This window comes from Chrysochloris asiatica, unplaced genomic scaffold (assembly GCF_000296735.1).
Source record: "Chrysochloris asiatica unplaced genomic scaffold, ChrAsi1.0 scaffold00034, whole genome shotgun sequence".
Lineage (NCBI taxonomy): Eukaryota > Metazoa > Chordata > Mammalia > Afrosoricida > Chrysochloridae > Chrysochloris > Chrysochloris asiatica.
Genome location: NW_006408552.1, coordinates 10453079 through 10473266, shown reverse-complemented (window position 1 = coordinate 10473266; position 20188 = coordinate 10453079). Strand labels below are relative to the sequence as shown.

The 20188-nt window shown below is 43.0% G+C and overlaps 1 protein-coding gene across 2 annotated transcripts in view; it reads left to right on the top strand.

Moving 5' to 3' along the window:
- Window positions 1-20188, top strand: part of CALN1 (calneuron 1) — a 634386-nt gene that overhangs the window by 415583 nt on the left and 198615 nt on the right. The gene's annotated exons all lie outside the window — the stretch shown is intronic.

Below are 20188 nucleotides of genomic sequence, written 5' to 3'. Positions count from 1 at the left end.
ACACACATACACACACATGCATGCATATATGTATACACATACATACATACATACATATATACACACACATACATATAGACACACACATACATATACACACACATACATATACACACACATACATATACACACACATACATATACACACACATACATATACACACACATACATATACACACACACATACATATACACACATTCACACACACATATATAAAAGCATGGTGGCTCCATACAATAAGCACCAGACTGCGTCTCTATGAGTTGGAACCAACTCGGTGGCCCCTAACAACAATACATATTTGTTGTTGTTTTTAGGTGCTGTCGAATTGGTTCTGACTCATAATGACCTTATGCACAACAGCATACAATGCTGCCTAGTCCTATGCTTTCCTCACAATTGTTACACTGAAACCATTGCTGCTGCCACTGTGCCAATCCACCTTGTTAATCCTCCACTTTCCCAAACATACATATTGTTGTTAAGTGCCATTGAGTCAGTTCCGACTCATAGCGACCCTGTATTGGATTTCTGAGGACCAGCTGGTGAGCTTGAATGGCCAACCTTGCACTTCAAACTGACTTTGCAGTCCAGCTCATTAAGCCACAGCACCACACCATAATATTAAAGTCAATACTGGGTTGATAGTGCTTTAAATTCTGGTCTTCTTATCCGCTTGCCACTGATTACTTTTCAGAGTCCCCAAATAGCTGCCCCATGTTTTCTGTCCAGGTTTCTCCCTGGACAGAAAGGGTGCTCCATCCACAGTTGGAAGAAATCATTTGAGATTTTTCACAGTCTATTTCTTCAGCCTCCGTGGTTAACGGAATGTTCTGTCATAAATGAGGTCACTCGATGTGGGCTGTGGAGAATCAGGAGTTTGTAAAATACTGAAAGACTTACCAGAAGTAGGAATACTGGCTGCCTTGCATCTTTCCCTGTAGATACATTGAAACATCTGGGTTCCTAATTGACAGTGTCAATCTAGGTAGCTAAACTCTGGAATCTACTATAGTTCTCTTTAGAAATATTGTGAGTTTCAGGTTTCAAAACAAACTCATTTCTTAATTGTTTCTTTTAAATTTAACTTGAAGTACTGACTTACTGGCCTTTCCTTTCCAGAAGGTTTTGTCAAAGCACGAATCAAGGTGGGAGTCCCCTGAATACTGGCGATATCAGAATTTGGTTCTGTTTCTCCATGGTGTTATTAAAAGAAATTCTCATCCCTAATACTTTTGCTTGAGAATTTCCCTTATACAGTGTCCTTGCAATAACCATGTTAAGGGGCAGGGAAGGTGTCAGGATTTGCTCCTGTCCTGATGTGGTACTGCAGGATAAGCACTTAACTGCTAACTGTGAGGTCAGAAGTTCAAACCCACCAATCACTCCATGGAAGCCCTCTACAAGGTTGATAGGAGTTGGATCCAACTCGACAGCATTTAACAACAACAGCAATACTCACCTAAACGTTGGTGGATTGAACTCCACGGAGGAGTTGCACTCTGTAACAGGGGGATTGGACTCGATGGGATTTTTTGTTTGGTACTTAAGTAAGCTAATGTTTTCTGGAGGTAAAACAATGGAACTGGCTATCATCCAGTGTCTTGTTTGGATGAGGATCGCACATACAGAGCTATAAATGTGCTTCATTCTTTATGGGGTAGCAGTAGGGCCCCCAAAAGAGCCATTTTCTATACAGTTCTAATTTTGTGTGAAATGACCAAGGTAGTGGATACATGCCACTCTATATGAGATGGGCTGGTGCCAAATGGCTTTTTCTGTAGAACTTGGAAAGCTACAGGGAATATAGTCTGTATCAAAAGCTACCAAATTCAGCAGTACTCTAGGTTCACTCGAGCCATTATCCCTGAAGAACTACAAGGCTGCTTCAGAAAGCTGGTGAAAAAATGAATTCAAATAGTAATGGAATTTTCCCCAAAACTTTTTGAAGCCCCTTATATTTCATAGACACTTGAAAACTATTACTAATAAGAGAAATCATTTGTTGTTTTATTTATTGCAATACAGAAGTATTATATGAAGTTACAGAAACAACCTGGTGTGAAGCTGTTGGATCAGTACTGGACTGTGAACCACAAGGGTCTGCAGTTCAAAGCCACAAGCCACTCCTTGGAAATCTAATACAGGGTCAGAACTGACTTAGCATAGAAATCATCAGGCCAATGAAAAAAACTATCAACCAAATGAAGAAAATTGTGACATACTGTATTGTATATTCCCTGAGTTACACAAGCAGTTAAAAGTTCAAACCCACCCAAAAACATCTCAGACATCAGACCTGGCCATCTGCTTCCAAAGATTCACAGCTTTGAAAACTTTACGGGGCAGTTCTACTCTGCACGTGTTGGGACCACCCTGCATAGGAATCAACTTGATGACAACTAATAACTGTGAGGTCTATATTATATGAACAATTCGGTTTTTAAGGTTTCTAGTAACTTTGGGATCTGTTCACAACAGAATATCAAATGAGGTGAACAAACAAATACGATTTCAATGATCTATTGCTTAGAAGAAAATTCTCATATGTTGTCTTTGGGTGGTGGGTTGGCTTTTCATTTAATAGTAAGCTTCCCCCCCCCCTATTTTTCACTGTTATAAATGATGATACAATATACAATGTACAACACAGTACAGAGATTTTTACATGGGAGAACTTCAGCTTTACATTTACCCTATTGTATTTTGTTTGATTGCAATGGTTACAATCCCCTCCATGCATCCTCAAACAACCAAAGGGTACACCCTACAAGACTGCCCCCTGGTCATCAGCACACCAGCCCCTCTCCCTCCCTGAGTCCAGAGTCCCCAGCTGCTCCATCTCTCCACATCATAGTCTCTGCCTCCATCTCTGGTGTCGCTGCTTCTCTGGATAGGATCCTGCACTCCACTCTTCTCCCTTGATGGTCCCAGGGTCCTCCGTTCCTGGACTGCAAAATCAACCTCTCCCCTCCTTTTGTTACACAATGTCTACCTTTACATTTCCAACCCTCACAGTCAGTCCTGATAACAATTATTCACCATTGTATAACAAGAGACCTCATCTCCTTTCACCAGCCCCATCCAGACAGGTTGGAAACCACTCAGTGGAGATTCTACCTTGCCCCGCACCCTCTGGAGCTAGGCTCCCTCTGGAATGCTTGTTAAGGCAGTCACTTTGTGCCTTAGTACAGAGGTTTTGGTCCCAATTTCTGATTCATTCCTTAGTACAGATGGCCCCAAAGGAATTACTGAATCAAACGAAGGAAGATGAAAAAGAACTTTGTATCTAAGCAGCATTGCCAAATAGGTAACCAGTGCTAATGCCTGTTCCCATCAGTCGAGCTTGGTTATGAAGTTTCCTCTCTTAAAATCAAATCTTTGCATACAAGGGATGCTGTTGGTGGTGGTGTTTTTGTTAGGTGCTATCAAGTTGGTTCCGACTGATGGCGCCTCTATGCACAACAGACCAGAACACTGTATGGTCCTGTACCATCCTCACAATTAATGTTACACTTGAGCCCATTGCTGCTGCCACTGTGCCAGTCCGTCTTGTTGAGTGTCTTTCTCTTTGTCACTGTGTCTTGAAATGATTGAACATCGACCATTTCTTTTTGGTATATTACTCTGTAATCCTTCCATCTTCATATGATGCTTTCTGCACATCATTCAATATTGTGCCTGTTGTTGTTGTTGTTGTTGTTAAGTGCTGTTGAGTCAGGTTCCCACCCACAAGGACCCTGTATAGGGTTTCCAAGGAGCAGCTGGTGAACTTGAACCACAGGCCTCCCGGTTCAAGTGGACTTTGCAGTCCAGCACATTAACCAACAGCGCCACGCCAGGAGTAGTGTGGCGTAGTGTTTTGCCCATAGTATCCTTCAGCATTTCAAGTTGAGGCTTGATTTTTTTCTTTAACTTCTTTCTACTTGAGAAATGCTGAGCATGTTCTTCCCTTTTTGCTTTTCTGACTCCAGGTCTTTGCACATTTCATTTTAATACTTGACTTTGTCTTCTCGAGCTGCCCTTTGAAATTTTCTGTTCAGCTGTTAGACTTCCTCATTTCTTTCATTCCCTTTCGCATTTCTACACTGGAGAGCATATTTCAGTGTCTCTTCTGACATCCACTTAGATCTTTTCTTTCCTTCCTGCATTTTTAATGATCTTTTTCTTTCTTCCTATATGAGATTCTTGATGTCATCCAACAAGTCATCTGTCATTAGTGCATCAAATCTGGTCTTCAAATCGTCTCTAAATTCAGATGGGATATGTTCAAGGTCATATTTTGGCTCTCGTGGCCTTGTTTTAATTTTTTTCAGCTTCAGCCTAAATTTGCATATGAATAATTGATGATGGTCTGTTCCACAGTCTGCCCCTGGCCTTGGTTTGGCTTGATGATATGGAGCTTTTCCACTGTCTCTTCCCACAGATGTAGTCAAGTTAATTCCAGTGTATTTCATCTAGTGAGGTCCATATGTATTATCGCATTTTATTTTATTTTAACAAGGTATTTTTAGTGAATAATTCTTGGTTGTTATCAAGTGCCATCTTGTCTGGTCCAACTTTATCCACCCTACATAGGATTTCCAAGGAATGACTGGTGAGTTTGAACTGCCAACCTTGCGGTTTAAACCAACCTTGCGGTCCAGTGCATTATTCTACAGTGCCACACCAGGAGTTCCTAGCTTTAGTGGTTGGTGCATAATTTTGAATAATAGTGGTATTAACTGATTTTCCTTGTTGTTGTTGTTATATCCCGTTGAGTTGGTTCCGACCCATAGCAACCCTGCATAGGGTTTCCGAGGAGCAGCTGGTGAGCTTGAACCCCCAACCTTGCAGTTGACATGACTTTGCAGTCTGACACATTAATCCACAGCGCCACACCAGGACTCCCAGTAGGTATATAGATATTATCCTATCACAGCAAGTGTTGTATTTCAAGATAGATCTTGAAATGTTCTTTTTGAAAGTTAATGTGGCACCATTCCTCTTCAATTTGTCATTCCTGGCATAGTAAGCCACATGATTTTCTAATTCAAAATGTCCAATTCTAGTCCATCTCAGCTCACTAATGCCTAGGATATCAATCTTTAGGTGTTCCATTTCATTTTTGATGACTTCCAATTTTCCTTGATTCATGCTTCATTCATCCCATGTTCTGATTGCTAACAGATATTTGCAGCTATTTTTTTCCTCCTTTTGAGTTGTGCTTCATCTGAAAATGAAGGTTCCCAAGAGCTTTACTTCATTTGTGTAATCATGGTCAACTCTGCTGTGAGGAGGCAGCTCTTCCCTAGTCATATTTTGAGTGCCTTCCAACCTGGGGGGCTCATCTTCTGGCACTAAATCTGACAATATTCTGGGGCTATTCATTATGTTGTTATCTTCCGACACTCTATCTGACAATGTTTCCCTGCTATTCCTAAGACTTTCAGTGGCTAAACATTCAGAAGTAGTCTGTCTCTCCTTACTAGTCTGTCTTCGTCTGGAAGCTCTACTGAAACCTGTCCACCATGTGTGTACCCTTCTGGTATTTAATGCACCAGTGACAATCACAGCAACACACAAGTCACCACAGTACACAAACTGACAGGAAACTGATGACTATCCACTGGGGATGTGACTCAGGTTATTTCACAATTGCTTTAATTTGCATTTATTTCAATTAAATTGAAGTAGAACATCTCCTGTGTGTTTCAGTTGTCTGTTTTTCCTTTGTGAGTTATCTGTTGACATCCTTTGGTAATTTATGTCTTTTAACTAATGCCTTTGTGTTTAAAGACTGTTACAACCCTTTGCTATAATCATTACATACGACTTCCCTAGTTGATAGCTAATATATCATTTTGTCTGTGATATTTCGAGCATGCTGTTAATTCTCTGAATCTTTATTTACTCTTCTGCTCTTTCTTCTGTTGAGTTTAAGCTTTGACAAGTGTCCCCTCATTTTATCTACATATTGCTGGTAGTGTGTGCTTTTGAGTTGATTAAAATTCACAAGGACACCCTGCGATGTAGTTGAACTGACCCATAGGGCGTTCTTGGCAATGATTTTTACAGACGCAGACCTCCTGGTCTTTTCTCATGTAGAGTCACAGGGTGAGTTTGAACTGTCAGCCTTTCAGTTAGCAGTGAGTGCTTACCTACTAACAGGACCCCTAACTTTTACCTATGTTGTTGATTTTGTTGTTAAATGCTGTTGAGTCCATCTGACTCTTACAAACCTTGTATAGGGTTTCTGAGGAGTGCCTGGTGATCTTTCACCGCCCATCTTGCAGTTAGCAGTCCAGTGCTTATCCTATAGAACCATGCCAGGACTCCTTTATTTTAGGCTCTCTGGTAGCGTAGTGGTTGCGAATCAGGCTGCGAACCACAAGTTTCAAAACTACCAGCTGTTCCATGGGAGAAAGATGAGGCTTTCTGCTCCCGTAAAGATTTACAGCCTCGGAAACCCTGTACAGGGTCGCTATGAGTCGGAACCGACTCCACGGCACATAACAACAACAGTAGTAGGTAGGAGGCCTGGTGTGGTGCTGCAGGATAATGCGCTGAACCGCAAGGTTGGCAGTTCAAACCTACCAGCCACTCCTTGGAAACCCTATACAGACTGAGTCACTTTGAGTCAGAAGCTATTCAATGGCACTTAACAACAACAACAACAGCAAAGCAATAGCTTAGTGCCTTCAAGTCATTTTCAACTCATAACAACCCTGTACAGGGTTTCTAAGGAGAGGCTGGTGGGTTTGAACTGTCAGCTTTGTGGTTAGCAGTCCAATGCTTATCCAACAACATCACATGAGGATTCCACATTTTTAACCTAAAGTCCTGTATACCTTTTATGTTTTAGGGTGAAATATGAAGCGAGGAGCAAAATTGATTTTTCTTTCCAACTTCTTAAACTACCTTCCCGATACCATTTGTCAAATAAGCCTTCTTTTTTTTGCCATTCAATTACTTCTATTATCTATATTTACTAGAACTTATTTCTGAACTGTCCCACTTTTATTAATCTTCCTATCCTTCTTGCATCAGTAATGTTTTTCATTATTGTCCTTTTGTAATGTATTTTTATTTTTAGCTGTGGCATTCCTCTTATTAATTCTTTTTAAAGCTTTTCTTACCTGCTCATTTCTCTAAATGACTAAGAATCCTGGGAAAGCTTTTTACAGAAATTCCACAGGTATTTTTATTGGAATTGCATTTAATTTATAAATCAATTTGGGAAGAATTCACACCTTTACAATTATTTTTCTGTCAATAACTATGGTATGTTTTCTTTTCTTTCTATTTTTCTTTAAAGACTTTTTAAGAAAAAAAAAATATCTCACACCGGTGGTGCAATGGTTAAGTGTTTGGCTGTGAACCAGAAAGGTTGGGAGTTGGAGCCCACCAGGTGGAGCAGACATGGCCAGCTGCTCCCATAAAGAAGACAGCCTAGAGAACTCTATGGGACAGTTCCACTCTAACATACAGACTGACTAGGAGTTGGGATCAAGGGCACACAACCACAACAGAGTTGTATAGTTTTCTTTACATATTGTTGTTGTTAGGTGCCGTCAAGTCGATTTCGACCCATAGCGACCCTGTATAGGGTTTCCAAGGAGCAGCTGGTGAGCTTGAGCCACCAACCTTGCAGTTCAAACGACTTTGTAGTCGGACACATTAGCCCATAGTGCCACATAAAGCCCCCCAAAAACAGTTATCCTTGAGTTGATTCCGATTTTTGGTGACCCCATGTTGGTCAGAGTAGAACTATTCTCCTTCAGGTTTTTAATAGCTGATTTTTTCAGAAGTAGATTACCAGGCCTTTCTTCTGAGGTACATCTGGGTGGACTTGGATTTCTAACTTTCCATTTAGCCACCATTTGCCCCACCAGGGACTCCACAGTCAAGGAGTCAGTTGAGACTCACAGTGGCCCTATAGGACAGAGGAGGAACGCCCCAGAGCGTTCCTAAGGGTGTCACCTGTACAGGAGCAGACTGCCCCTCTTTCTTCCTCGGAGCAGCTGGTGCATTCAAACCGCTTGCCTTTAGTTTGGCAGCAGTGTGCTTCAACCACTGCACCACGAGGACTCCTTCGTGTGCTTAGGACCTACAGGTCCTAAGCTTCATTTTAAAGTTTATTCCTGGTGACTGTGTTCCTTTTTTAGAAATTAAGAATTAGAGATTTTTTTGGGGTCTCTTTTGTTGTTGTTAGGTGCCATCAAGTTGGTACCGACTCACAGTGACCTTATGCACAACAGAACGAAACATTGCCCAATCCTGGGCCAACCTCACTACTCTTGCCATGCTTGAGTCCATTGACGCGGCCACTTGGCCAATCCATCTCATTGGGGGTCTTCCTCTTTTTCTCTGACCCTCCACATTACCAAACATGATATCCTCCTCCAGTGACTGGTCCCCTCCTGACAATATGTCCGAAGTATGGAGACGAAGTTTGGCCATCTTGGCCTTCAAAGAGCACTGTGGCTGCATGTCTTCCAAAATTGATCTCTTGGTTCTTTTGGCAGCCCATGGCACTTTCAGTATTCTCCTCAAACACCATAACTCCAAAGCATCAATTCTTCTATGGTCTTCCTTATTCACTGTCCAGCTTTTGCATGCATATGAGGTTACTGAAAATACCATGGCTTGGGTCCGGTGCACGTTAGTCCTCAAACTGACATCTTTGCTCTTCAACACTTTAAAAAGGTCTTGTGCAGCAAATTTGCCTAATGCAATATGTTGTTTGATTTCTTGACTGCTGCTTCCATGAGTATTGATAGTTGATCCAAGAAGAATGAAGTCCTTGACAACTTCAATCTTTTCTCCGTTGATAAGAATGTTGTTTATTGGTCTAGTGGTGAGGATTTTTGTTTTTGTGACATTGAGATGTAATCTATCTTGAAGGCTGTGCTCTTAGATCTACATCAGTAAATGTTTTAAGTCCTCTTCTCTTCCAGCAAGCAAGGTTATATTATCTGCATATCGCAGGTTGTTAATGAGTCTTCCTCCAATCCTGATGCCACATTTTTCTTCATATAACCCAGTTTCTCAGATTATTTGCTCAGCATACAGGCTGAATAAGTATGGTAAAAGAATACAACCTTGTCATGCACCTTTCTTAATTTTAAACCATTCAGTATTCCCACGTTCTGTTCAAACAACTGCCTCTTGGTCTAGGTACAGATTCCTCATCAGCATTATTAAGTGTTCTGGAATACTTATACTTCACAATGTTGTCCATAGCTTGTCATGATCCACACAATCGAAAGCCTTTGCGTAGTCAATAAAGCACAGGTAAACATCTTTCTGATATTCTCTGCTTTCAGCCAAGATCCATCGGACATCAGCAATGATATCCCTCATTCCATGGGCTCTTCTGAATCTGGCTTGAACCTCTGGAAGTTCTCTGTCAATGTATGCTTGCAGCTGCTTCTGTATTACCTTTAGTAAAACTTTATGAGGGTCATTGTTTTCTATTCTCTCTTTAATCAATTTTGGTTAATCCTTCTTGTTTTGCCCTCTGAACTATGACTCGAACTGCAAGCATCCTGCCCTAGCCTTGCTTCATAATGGGCGGACAAAGACCAGATGAGCTGTACCCTTTTCTGGCTTACACTTCTGGCTTTGGGGCATGAGTAAACTGCAGTTAGCAGCTATGTCATAAGTTGCTTTTGGATATGTTTAGTTAACTCATGTAATTCTAAGCACAATGCTTGGCAGATAGAAAAGGCTCAATATATCTTATCATTTCACATTAGTATTCCCATTCCATCACTTCTTTTTTAAATTCCTGTTCTTCAGGGGATAGATCTCAGAGCTCTGCCCTCATGTTTTCTGTCTCTGTGTGGTGGTAGTTCTATGCTACTACTTCAATATTCAACAGTTCTTATTGTTATTAGCTGCCATTGAGTTGGTGCCACCAGGTATAGCACATCAAAACATTGCCTGATAGAGTCCCCACTGAAGAGTTTTCATCTTGGCCAGACAGGTCTGGTGAAGAGATGGGGATCAGAGTCTTAATGATTCAATAGCTGAGAAACTGTTATCTTGACTAACTGCAGCTGTCACAACTGTAAAGGGAGAAGTTCTGTAACAAAAATGGGGGAGTAGTTAATCTTACATTCCAGAAACAGAGGACCCTAGGACCATCAAGGGAGAAGAGTCAAGCAGAATGTGGGACCCTCTCCAGAGAAGCAGCGACACCAGAGATGGGGACATGGAGAAAGGGAGCAGCTGAGGATTCTAGACTCATAGAAAGAGACAGGCTGAGTGCTGGTGGCCAGAATGTGCCCTTTGGTTGTTTAAATGATTATATATTCCAGAATGTTTTTGTGTAAACCCCATACCCGTTACCCGTCCCCCCCCCCAAAAAAAACAAAAAACAAAACAAAACAGAGGGAATGGAAGTAAATATTGTTGAATGATGAGGCACGGAGGAGATTGTAATCATTGCAATGAAACGATGGTGTAAAGCCGATGTTCTCCCATGTCAACGATCACTCAGTTCACAATAAAAATTAAAAAAAAAAAAAAGACTTTGCTCACAGTGGTTGGTCTGTTTGAATCCATCACTGTAGCCACTGTATTTTGTGTGCCTTCCAATGTAGGGGGCTCGTCTTCCAGCACTCGATCAGACAATATTCTGCTGTGATCTGTGTGATTTTCCAAAGTAAATTGCTAGTCTGTCTCAGTTTGGAAGTTCTACTAAAATCTGTCCACTATGCTTGATGCTGTTTGTAGTCAAAATACCCATGGTATAGCCACATATAAGCCATCACACTTGACAAACCAACAGACAGATGATGGTCTCAAGACTTACTACACACTCTCTCAGCAGGGCACCGGTGGCTCAGTGGTAGAATTCTCACCTTCCATGATGGAGACCCTGGTTCGATTCCCAGTCAGTATACTTCAGGTCCAACCACCACCTGTCTGTCAGTGGAGGCTTGCGTGTTGTGTTCTTCTGATGCTGGCCAGGTCTCAACAGAGCTTCTAGACTTAGAACAAAGACCTGAGGTTGTACTTCTGAGACTTAGCCCCTGCAAACCCGTGGGTCATAAGCATGCATGATCTGGTGTGCAGGTGCTAACTCGCAAAAACAGCAATGGGACATTTCCAGGATTAGAAACCATGGTTATAGGATGGAGAGTCCTTTGTGTCCTGCAGTTCCACTCTACAAGAATTCATCTCCCTCTTTTCCCACCTCATCTTTTCAGGCTTCCCTCCCGTCAGTGTAGTTCAGAGGGAGCCAAGTGTTGTAAACATCGCCTGGCCATCTCCCCTCACAGCACTACACCTCTGCCTCCCTGTTCATTTCTTTACCTGTCCACTGACTTCCATCCTCCCTCTGTTCGAGCCCTACCACACTGGCCAACAAGCAGGTCAGGTGAAGCTCCACAGGTGAGGCTCCCTGGCTTCCATCTTGTCGCTGAGCAGGGAGCCAGTGGTGGTACTCCCTGCCGCTGGAGAGCAAACCCCTGTTTCTGGGCTCACCCCTCCAGGAGCAGAGAGATAGCTGCCCCACATTGCAGCTTTTCGCCAGATGTTCAGGAGTCTGGGGGATGTCAGGAAGACCCCCTCAGAGTAAGTAGGTGTGTTCCTTTCCTGGGAGCCCTCACAAGTGAGACCAACCCCTTTTTGATTGCCCAGGGCAGACATCTGCCTGCCAGGTTGCTGGAGGCTCCCAAGGGGCCTGGCAAGGATGCGGAAGAGAGAGTGAATTTGCAGCTCTGTTATTTTCTCCCAAGTCCCTGGGTTCTTCTTTTCTCTGGAATGTTCTTTATGGTTATGGCTGCTACACAAGAAATCTATCCATTTTTGCATGTTTGTCTGGTACCCAGTCACTGTTAGTAAATTCTACAGATTACAGTTGAGTCATCTATCTTTGCTAGACAGGCAACCAAACTGTCCTCTTGGTGGTGATGATGTTGTTTTCTGTGTTCCCACAGCCCAATTGCCCCTGTCTCTTTCAGTCAGCATCCTGGACAGAACATGGACCATACTGAATTCAAAGGACAGTGGCAAGGGGCTTCGGGGCATCGCTTATCTCAGTGGCTAGCTTGCCTGGTTTTAAGATGTGATGTGCGCTGCTGGTTTCACAAAGAGCACCCTTGCTTTGTTAAGGACCATTGCTCCTTTTCTAATTCCAAAACCCCCAAAGGGATATTAGGTTTTAGCTGTTCATAGAGATCACCACATTTTTATTTCACTGTATCTGTTGATTTAATGTGCTATATTCATTCATTTTTCTAATATTAAATAATGAAAGGAGTCTTAGAATAACCCTCCCTTTACAGCAAATCCTGGTGTGGAGATGTAGGATAAATGCTGGACTGCTAACCTACTAGCCACTGTTTGGGTTGCTAAAAGTCAGAACCAACTCGACAGCACTTAACAATAACAATGTATCAATTGCTACCTATCTTTTCCCAGTTGTAACTTTCTCTGAGTCTTTTTTGGGTTAGATTTGCCGGTCATATATGTGTTTTATAGCTTTTTCAAAGATTTTGCCCTTCTTAAAATGATGTTTGCCATTATGCATGTATGTATGTACATGTGTTTATATGTACATGTGTATATATGTACATATGTATATATGTAAACACACAATTATGTAATTGTGTATTTGGACTGCTCGTGTGGCACTGTAGGATCAACTGTGAACCACAAGGTCAGCAGTTCAAACCCACCAGCTGCTCCTTGGAAACCCTATACAGGGTGGCTATGAGTTTAAACTGACTTGATAGCACTTAACAATGATTATGTACTTCCCAATTAATTAACATCTGTGCTTACCCTAATTATTTAAGCCTGGTTTTCTTGGAATAGTTTTTTGTTTCCTTCTTACCAGTCTTTTAAGAGAAATTCATTATCTATAGGGATCAAGGCCTCGTATCAGAAGGACATGATAATCTTATTTTCATTTTCTTTAGCATTTATTAGTTCAAATTTGACTTCTTTACTAATTGATAACATGTTTTCCAATTTCAGAGTGCCTTTGGTTCCTTTGCTTAAATATTTACTATTCAGTCTTAATTTCTTTGTGTTTTGAGTCAGAGCCTAGCCTGCTTGCTGCAGCCTTAGGGAATTAGCCAATGTTGTGTTTGGGATGTAACGCATCACCCTATCCTTATCAATGTTTCATGAATGCTTTTTGTAGCCTCTATTTGCCACAGTTTCAATAAATGGCTTATAAGTTAGTCATGCAATTATATTGTTTTAAATTATCATCTTATAATTTAGTCATTGCAATTTTATTGTTTAAGTTATCATCTCAGAAGACAATATGGCTACATGGAAAGTGGTTTAAGGTTACACGTGCTGCCTGCTGGCTCTTACCTCATGGTTGTGTTAGTCAAAGGAGTAAAACTAATTATAATAAGATCTGTCTTTCAGTGTTGTTGTGAAAAGGACATGACGTACCTTAAATAAAAAATCTTAATGATGTGCCTGGCTTGATTTTAAAAAGGAAGAAAGAACTATTTTGTATAACTGCATGCTGATATATTTTCATTATTTTTGTGGGACCCTGGTGGTAACCAAAAGATTGGCTTTTTATGAGAAACATGAATGATCAGTTCTGATTTAAGAAAAGATAGAAAAGCAATTGGTGTCTCCAGATGGCACAGTCAGTTAAGTGCTGGACTTCTAGACAAAGGGATGGTGGATCGAACCCACCCAGCAGCACCTTGGAAGAAATGCCAGGCAATCCATTTCCAAAAGGTTACAGGCTTGAAAATCATACAGAGCAGTTCTCCTCTGCACACATGGGGTCACTGTTGAAATGGGCTCCCGGCAACAAACAGCTACAATAACAGAAAAACAGTAGGGTAATGTTTAAGAAGAACTTTAGAAATCTGGTCTTTTTAAGATAGCTGAAAATCTCCTTAAATTAGCTAAAATTACATCTGAGGTTTTTTTCTTCATGGTGTTAGAAGCAGTCACTCTCCTTGTTAGATAAACTGCTCTGGGATGAAGAAAAAGAAGAAAATGTCAACATAACTCTGTTACCAAATTATGTTTGTCACAATAAATGACAGCTTTTGTTATTTTTTGCCTACTTGATCTATTGAGAATTGATAGTACATCGAAGTCTTATCTCGCTTAGCTTAGGAAAATGCCTTGTGATTATGTCTTTGTGTATTACTTCACTGCCTTGTGATGGTTTTATTTGTGAAATTCAAGCCTTTGATTTGTCTCTCATCTCCATCATCTTCTCTCTCATCATTGTATTTCTCATACTGCCCTCTGTTTTTATTGTAAGTTGGCCCTGTAGGTTACTGAGATAATCATCTCTGGGTTTGCTAATGCAACTGTTTCTCCTCTATGCAGAATCAGATACACTGTCTACGTAACATTAATATACTACAGAACATTTGTATGTTACACCACAGAGGAGTATACAGGTTTGGTTCTGACTTGACGTCCAGTCTATTCCGACTCATGGAAACCCCATATGTTATAGAGTAGAACTGCTCCTTACAGTTTTCTTGGATGTCATCTTTATGGGAACAGATCACCAGTTTTTCCTGTAGAGCTTCAGGGTGGATTTGAATGCCAACCTTTAGGTTAGCACTTGAGTGCAAACTATGCCACCAAGAGCCTTGTGAATGAACATTTGTTGTTCTTCAGTGCCATAGGATTGGTTCTGACTCATAGCAATCCTGTCCAGGCTTTCTAAGAGCAGCTTTTAGGTTTGAATTACCGACCTTGTGGTTAGCAGTACAGGACCCCTATGTCGACCACTGGTACTGGTGGTGGTGTTAGACCATTGAGTCAGTTCTGCCTCAGCAACCCTGCAAAGAGTTTCCAAGAGGGACTGGTGGGTTTGAACCACTGACCTTGTGGTTAGCAGCCCAGTGCTTATCATACTGCATCCAACCAGAGTGTGTACAAGTCCAAAGTTGACAATGTGCAGATTTCAGCTTTTCCAAGACATAGCAATCCTTTCCTGTCCATAAGGTTTCCAAGACTGTAACATTTTTTGGCAGCCGATGGCTTCCTGTTTCTCCAGTGGAGTGGCTGGTGGGTTCAACCACCAACCTTTATGGTAGCAGCCCAACACTTAGCCCACTGCATCACTAGGGCTCCTCCATTACTTTGATTGTTGTTGTTAATTGCTGTCGAGTCGGTTCTGACTCTTAGTGACCCCGTGTAGGGTTTCCAAGGAGCGGCTGGTGAGCTTGAACCATTGACCTTGAGGTTCAAACTGCCTTCCGGTCAAGTGCTTATCCTACAGTCCCACACCATGACTAAGACTGTTTTTGCCCTTGTTGTCAGTCCCTAGCATGGAGACCGTGAGTATCAGTGTTGGACAACCATCAACACGTGCAGCTGTCCTTGCCCCCTTTCTCTTCCCACCTGGGTTCCAGAATAGTCCAGCTGCCGCCTATCTGTGATCTCACACCTTGTACCTACAGAGCATCGTCAGGCTCACCTGCCCCAGGTGCGTTCACGTGGCTGACTGCTACCCTCAGCTGCTGCAGCTGTTGGGAAGTTTAGTGTCTTTTTATCATTTCTTAGATTCTTTTATTTTTGGTGAACATATACATGGAAAACTCGCTTGCATTCGACCAGTTCTGGATACCACAATCGGTGACATTGGTTACATTCTTCACGTTGCGGCAACGTTTTTGTCATTTCTGGTCTCTTAGCTTCGCTCCCATTGACTTAAACGCCCTGCCTGCAGTTTACTCATCAATGCAGTATAACAGCCGCCATCCATGGGAAAGTCATGTTAAAAAGGGTTGGTGTTTGTTCTTAATCCTGATATCAGGGTTACTCTGCAGTCTCTCCATCCATCCGTCTCCTCAAAATGTGCTGCTCACCCCCTCCCGTATTTCCGAGCAGAACTTACCAGCAAAGCTAGTCTTTGAGGACTAAACCTTCTTTGAGTAGAAGGTGAGGTTTGGTGACAGGGTGATACCTGTCTGTGTCTTGCCTCCACAATTTCTCTTCCCTATGGAGCCCTGCTTTGGCGCTGTGGGATAAGCACTGGACTACTAACCACAAGACCGGAGGTTAAAACCCACCAGGCGCTCCTTGGCAACCTTATATAAGGTCGCCATGAATCAGAACCAACTCAATGACAGTTAGCAGCAACAAAGGAACTCTGGTAACATAGCCAGTTACACGGTAGACTGCTAACAGCAAGGTCAACAGCTGAAATATTCCAGCCACTGCTCAGGAGAAAGATGAGACTTACTGCTACCATAGAGATTTATACTCACGGAAGCAGCAATCAAGAGATCAGACATATTGCATTAGCAAATCTGCTGCACAGGAGCTTTTGAAAGTGTTGAAGAGCAAAGATGTCATTTTGAGGACTAAGGTGCGCCTGACCCAAGCCATGGTATTTTCAATAACCTCGTATGCATGCGAAAGGCTGGACAGTGAATAAGGAAGACCATAGAAGAATTGATGCCTTTGAGTTGTGGTGTTGGAGGAGAATATTCTAAAAGTGCCATGGGCTGCCAAAAGAACCAATTGATCTGTTTTGGAAGAAGTGCAGCCAGAGTGCTCCTTAGAGGCCAAGATGACCAAACTTCATCTCTCATACTTTGGACATATTGTCAGGAGGGAGCAGTTGCTGGAGAAGGATATCATGCTGGGTACGATGGAGGGTCAGAGAAAAAGAGGAAGACCCCCAATGAGATGGATTGGCCAGGTGGCAGCATTGATGAGCTTAAGTGTGGCAACAGTAGTGAGGTTGGCCCAGGATCAGACATTGTTTCGTTCTGCTGTGCATAAGGTCGCTATGAGTCGGTGCCGACTCAATGGCACCTAACAACCACAGAGATTTACAGCCTCAGAAAACCTATACAGGGTCGCTGTGAGTGGGGATCGATTCGATGGCAGTGGAATTTTTATGTTGTTGTGTTTTTATGGGTTCCCTGCAGGAGATGTGTGCACGTAAGAAATGAGAATGAGAAACCCAGTTCCCCGTTAGAATCTTCCTTGCTCTTGGCCCATCTCCCTGTGAAGCAAAGGAAGAGAGGAGAAAGGGTGGCTTTTCCATCTCTGAGGAGAACAGCCCAGGATGATGGCAACACAGATGGAAAGCGCTACCGGGGGTGGGGCTTAATTTCAGCCTGTCCTGAGATCCAACCCTGTCTCAGTTCTCTAGTGCAGCTATAGTGGAAACATCACAAGGGGGCGCTGTAATGGACAGACATTTCTTCTCTCATAGTTTGGAAGACCAGAAGTCCAAATGCAGACTGCTGGCTGTCTTTGGAGTGGGAGATAGGGGGAGCTTTCTCAGTCCCTTGTCTGTTCTCAGCCTCCATTCTTCGATTCTTTGCTACTCTTGTGGATTTTGTCTTTCCCTCCATCTGTTCCAGTAAGCTGCTCTTTTCTATCTCAAAAGAGACTGATTTAAAATGTACCCTACCCTAATCCTGCCTCATGAACATAACAAAGAAAACTCATTCCCAGATGGGATTATAACCTCAGGCATAGAGGTTGGGATTTGCAGCATATATTTGGGGGGACAAAATTCAATCCACAATAAGCCTTATCTGATTCCCTCCTTGTCTTTGAAGGAGAGAGGAGAGGACAGCTCAAAGAAAGCAGTAACAACTGCCTTCAACATCCACTAACCTCATCTCCCACAAAAAACTCAAACCTAACTTATGAGTGATCCTGTAGTAAAGAGTAGAACTGTCCCACAGGATTTCCAAGACTGCATCTTTTCGAATTACTGATGTTTTGGTTCTCAGCTGTGTACTTTATCCACTGTGCCACCAGGTCTCCTTTTACTAACCCCCACCCTAACTGCTCTTAGATTTTCTTAGTCTGCTATTGCTCTTTCCCCTTCTAGTATGATGGGAATAAAAATGCCTTCTCTTTGGTTCTGGTTCTGTATTGCACAGTAGGAGTGCCGTTGTGTGCTCCCTGCTTTGGGCCAGGGACACTGCTGGAAGCAGGTGTTCTTCCCATGTTGCCTGGACCTCGCTTCTGTGTTGACCTGCAGGGTGAGGGTAAGGTGGCTCAAGAACGGAGTTGTCCATCAGATCATTGTGGTCCATAGGGTTTGCATTGGCCCATGTCCAGAAGTTGGAAGAAAGATGGTCAGCCTGCCTAAGTCTGGAAGCTGCACTGAAACTCGTTTGTTGTGAATGACCCTGCTAGTGTTTGAAATCTCACCCCAGACATGGCCACTCCCCGCTGACTGCATTCAGGACAGACTATCCCTTCCAGCTGTCTCCCACCAGGAGTCCCAACTCCAGCATGAGGGGATGGCCACTGCACAGGGACTCGTCATCATTCAGCCAGTCTCCTTGCCTCCCATGAAGCTGGTCAGCATCCTCTCCTCCTCTACAACCTCTGCAAAATGCTGAGGAGGACCTGATTTACTAGCAGTCACACCTTAACCTGCCTTAAACCAACTGCCCTTGAGTCCACTCTAACTCTGTGACCCCATGCCTATCAGTAGAACAGCTCCATGGGGTCTTCAGTGGCTAACAGTTCAGATGTCGGTCTTCAGATCTTGTTTCTGAGGTAACTCAGAATTTGTCAGTTAGAACCCAAATGCAGTCATCATTTGTGCCAACCATTCACTTTATTTGCACTTTTTGGCTGACTGGAGTCCCAGGGCAATGCAAACTTTAAACAGGCTCGACTTATAACCCTAAAGGCTGGTGGTGGTCCTAGTGCATTCAGAGGCACCTTGAAGAAATGCCTGGTGATCTTCTGAAAAATGAGCCATTGAAACCCTATGGAACGCAGTTCTACTCAGACACACATTGGGCATTATCAGTCAGCCAGCAGTAGTGTGTGGCTTTGGGTCAAAGGCAGCACTCACTCGATTCTCCCTTGGGGGAGATATACTGCATACCCAGGGAAGTTAAGCCTGTACCCTTTTGTCTGTCTGTTGCCCCCCGGTAGTTCCCCACTGACCTGGTTCATTGCAGGTATGCTTTTGGGATTCTTGAAATTGCTTTGAATGGATGCTCAGACAGGCATTTCCCCCTTCCTCCGGAACTGTCTCCCTGCTACCCTGTTACCCTTGAGAGCCTGCCATCCCTTTCGTTGTATTTTTGGCTTGCCTTCCATTTTGCAGAGATTTTTATGGTCATGTCACCTCTTAGTGAAGATTTCAGCCTGCTGGACTTAATGAATGCAGCACAGTCCCGCCCTCCTGCTGCTCCCTGCCCTAGTTCAAGTTCATTACACAGCAGTGGGAAGCGACCAGAAACAGTCTTTAGCAGGTTACCATCCTGTGCTTCTTGCTAAGTGGATCATGATATTCAGAAGCATGAGGCGTAAGGCCCTGGGAGGAACGCATTCCACTGTCTCATTCTGCAGTCATGCACACAGAAATGAGCCAGAGCAAGTGTGGGCATTTAGAGTTTGGCTTCATTCCCCGAAAGGTGGCACACGTGTTCTGCAAAGCCCCCGGGGTCAGGGCAGATGCTCACTTTTATATGTCTAGGGATGTATGATTCTTTAAGGGCATGTCACCGTACAGACCTCATTCACCAGATCAATTTCTTTCTTTCCTTTTTGTTTTTGTGGGAAAGGTTTTCAGACTCCAGGAGGTTCACATATAGAGATGGTGAAGATCTATGGGATTTGACCCCCTGAGACCCAAACTGCAGGCAAAGAAGCAATTTTGGGAAGGCTTCCTGACTTTTCAGGATCCCTGAGTGGTTACTCACCAAAACGTTGATGGTTCAGATCTACATAGGTGTGCCTCCAAAGAAAGACCTGGCAATCTACTTCTGAAAACTCACCTGTTGATAACCCTACAGGGAGCCCAGCTCTAGTCTGACACACACTGGCTTCTCCTGGAGTTGGTATCAACTTGATGGTAACTGATTTGGGTTTTGTTTCAATTCTTAAGCTTTCAGACAATGTTGGTTTATGTTAATAGTTCCCAAAGGTTGTGTCTTTCCAATTTCTCACTAAGTTCAAGGCTAAATGCCCAGGTATGGAAACCTTATAGCTCCCAAACCTTGACAAAAGATGTGGACATACACTGGGACTTTGTGCTATGGTCTCTGATGTAGAGGAGAGGTTAATATCAGGACTTGATGCTGTGGTCTCTGACACAGAGGAGAGGTTACTATCAGTACTTGATGCTGAGGTCTCTGATGCAGGGGAGAAGTTATATCAGGACTTGGTGCTGTGGTCTCTGATGCAGGGAGAGGTTAATATCAGGACTTGGTGCTGTGGTCTCTGATGCAGGGAGAGGTTAATATCAG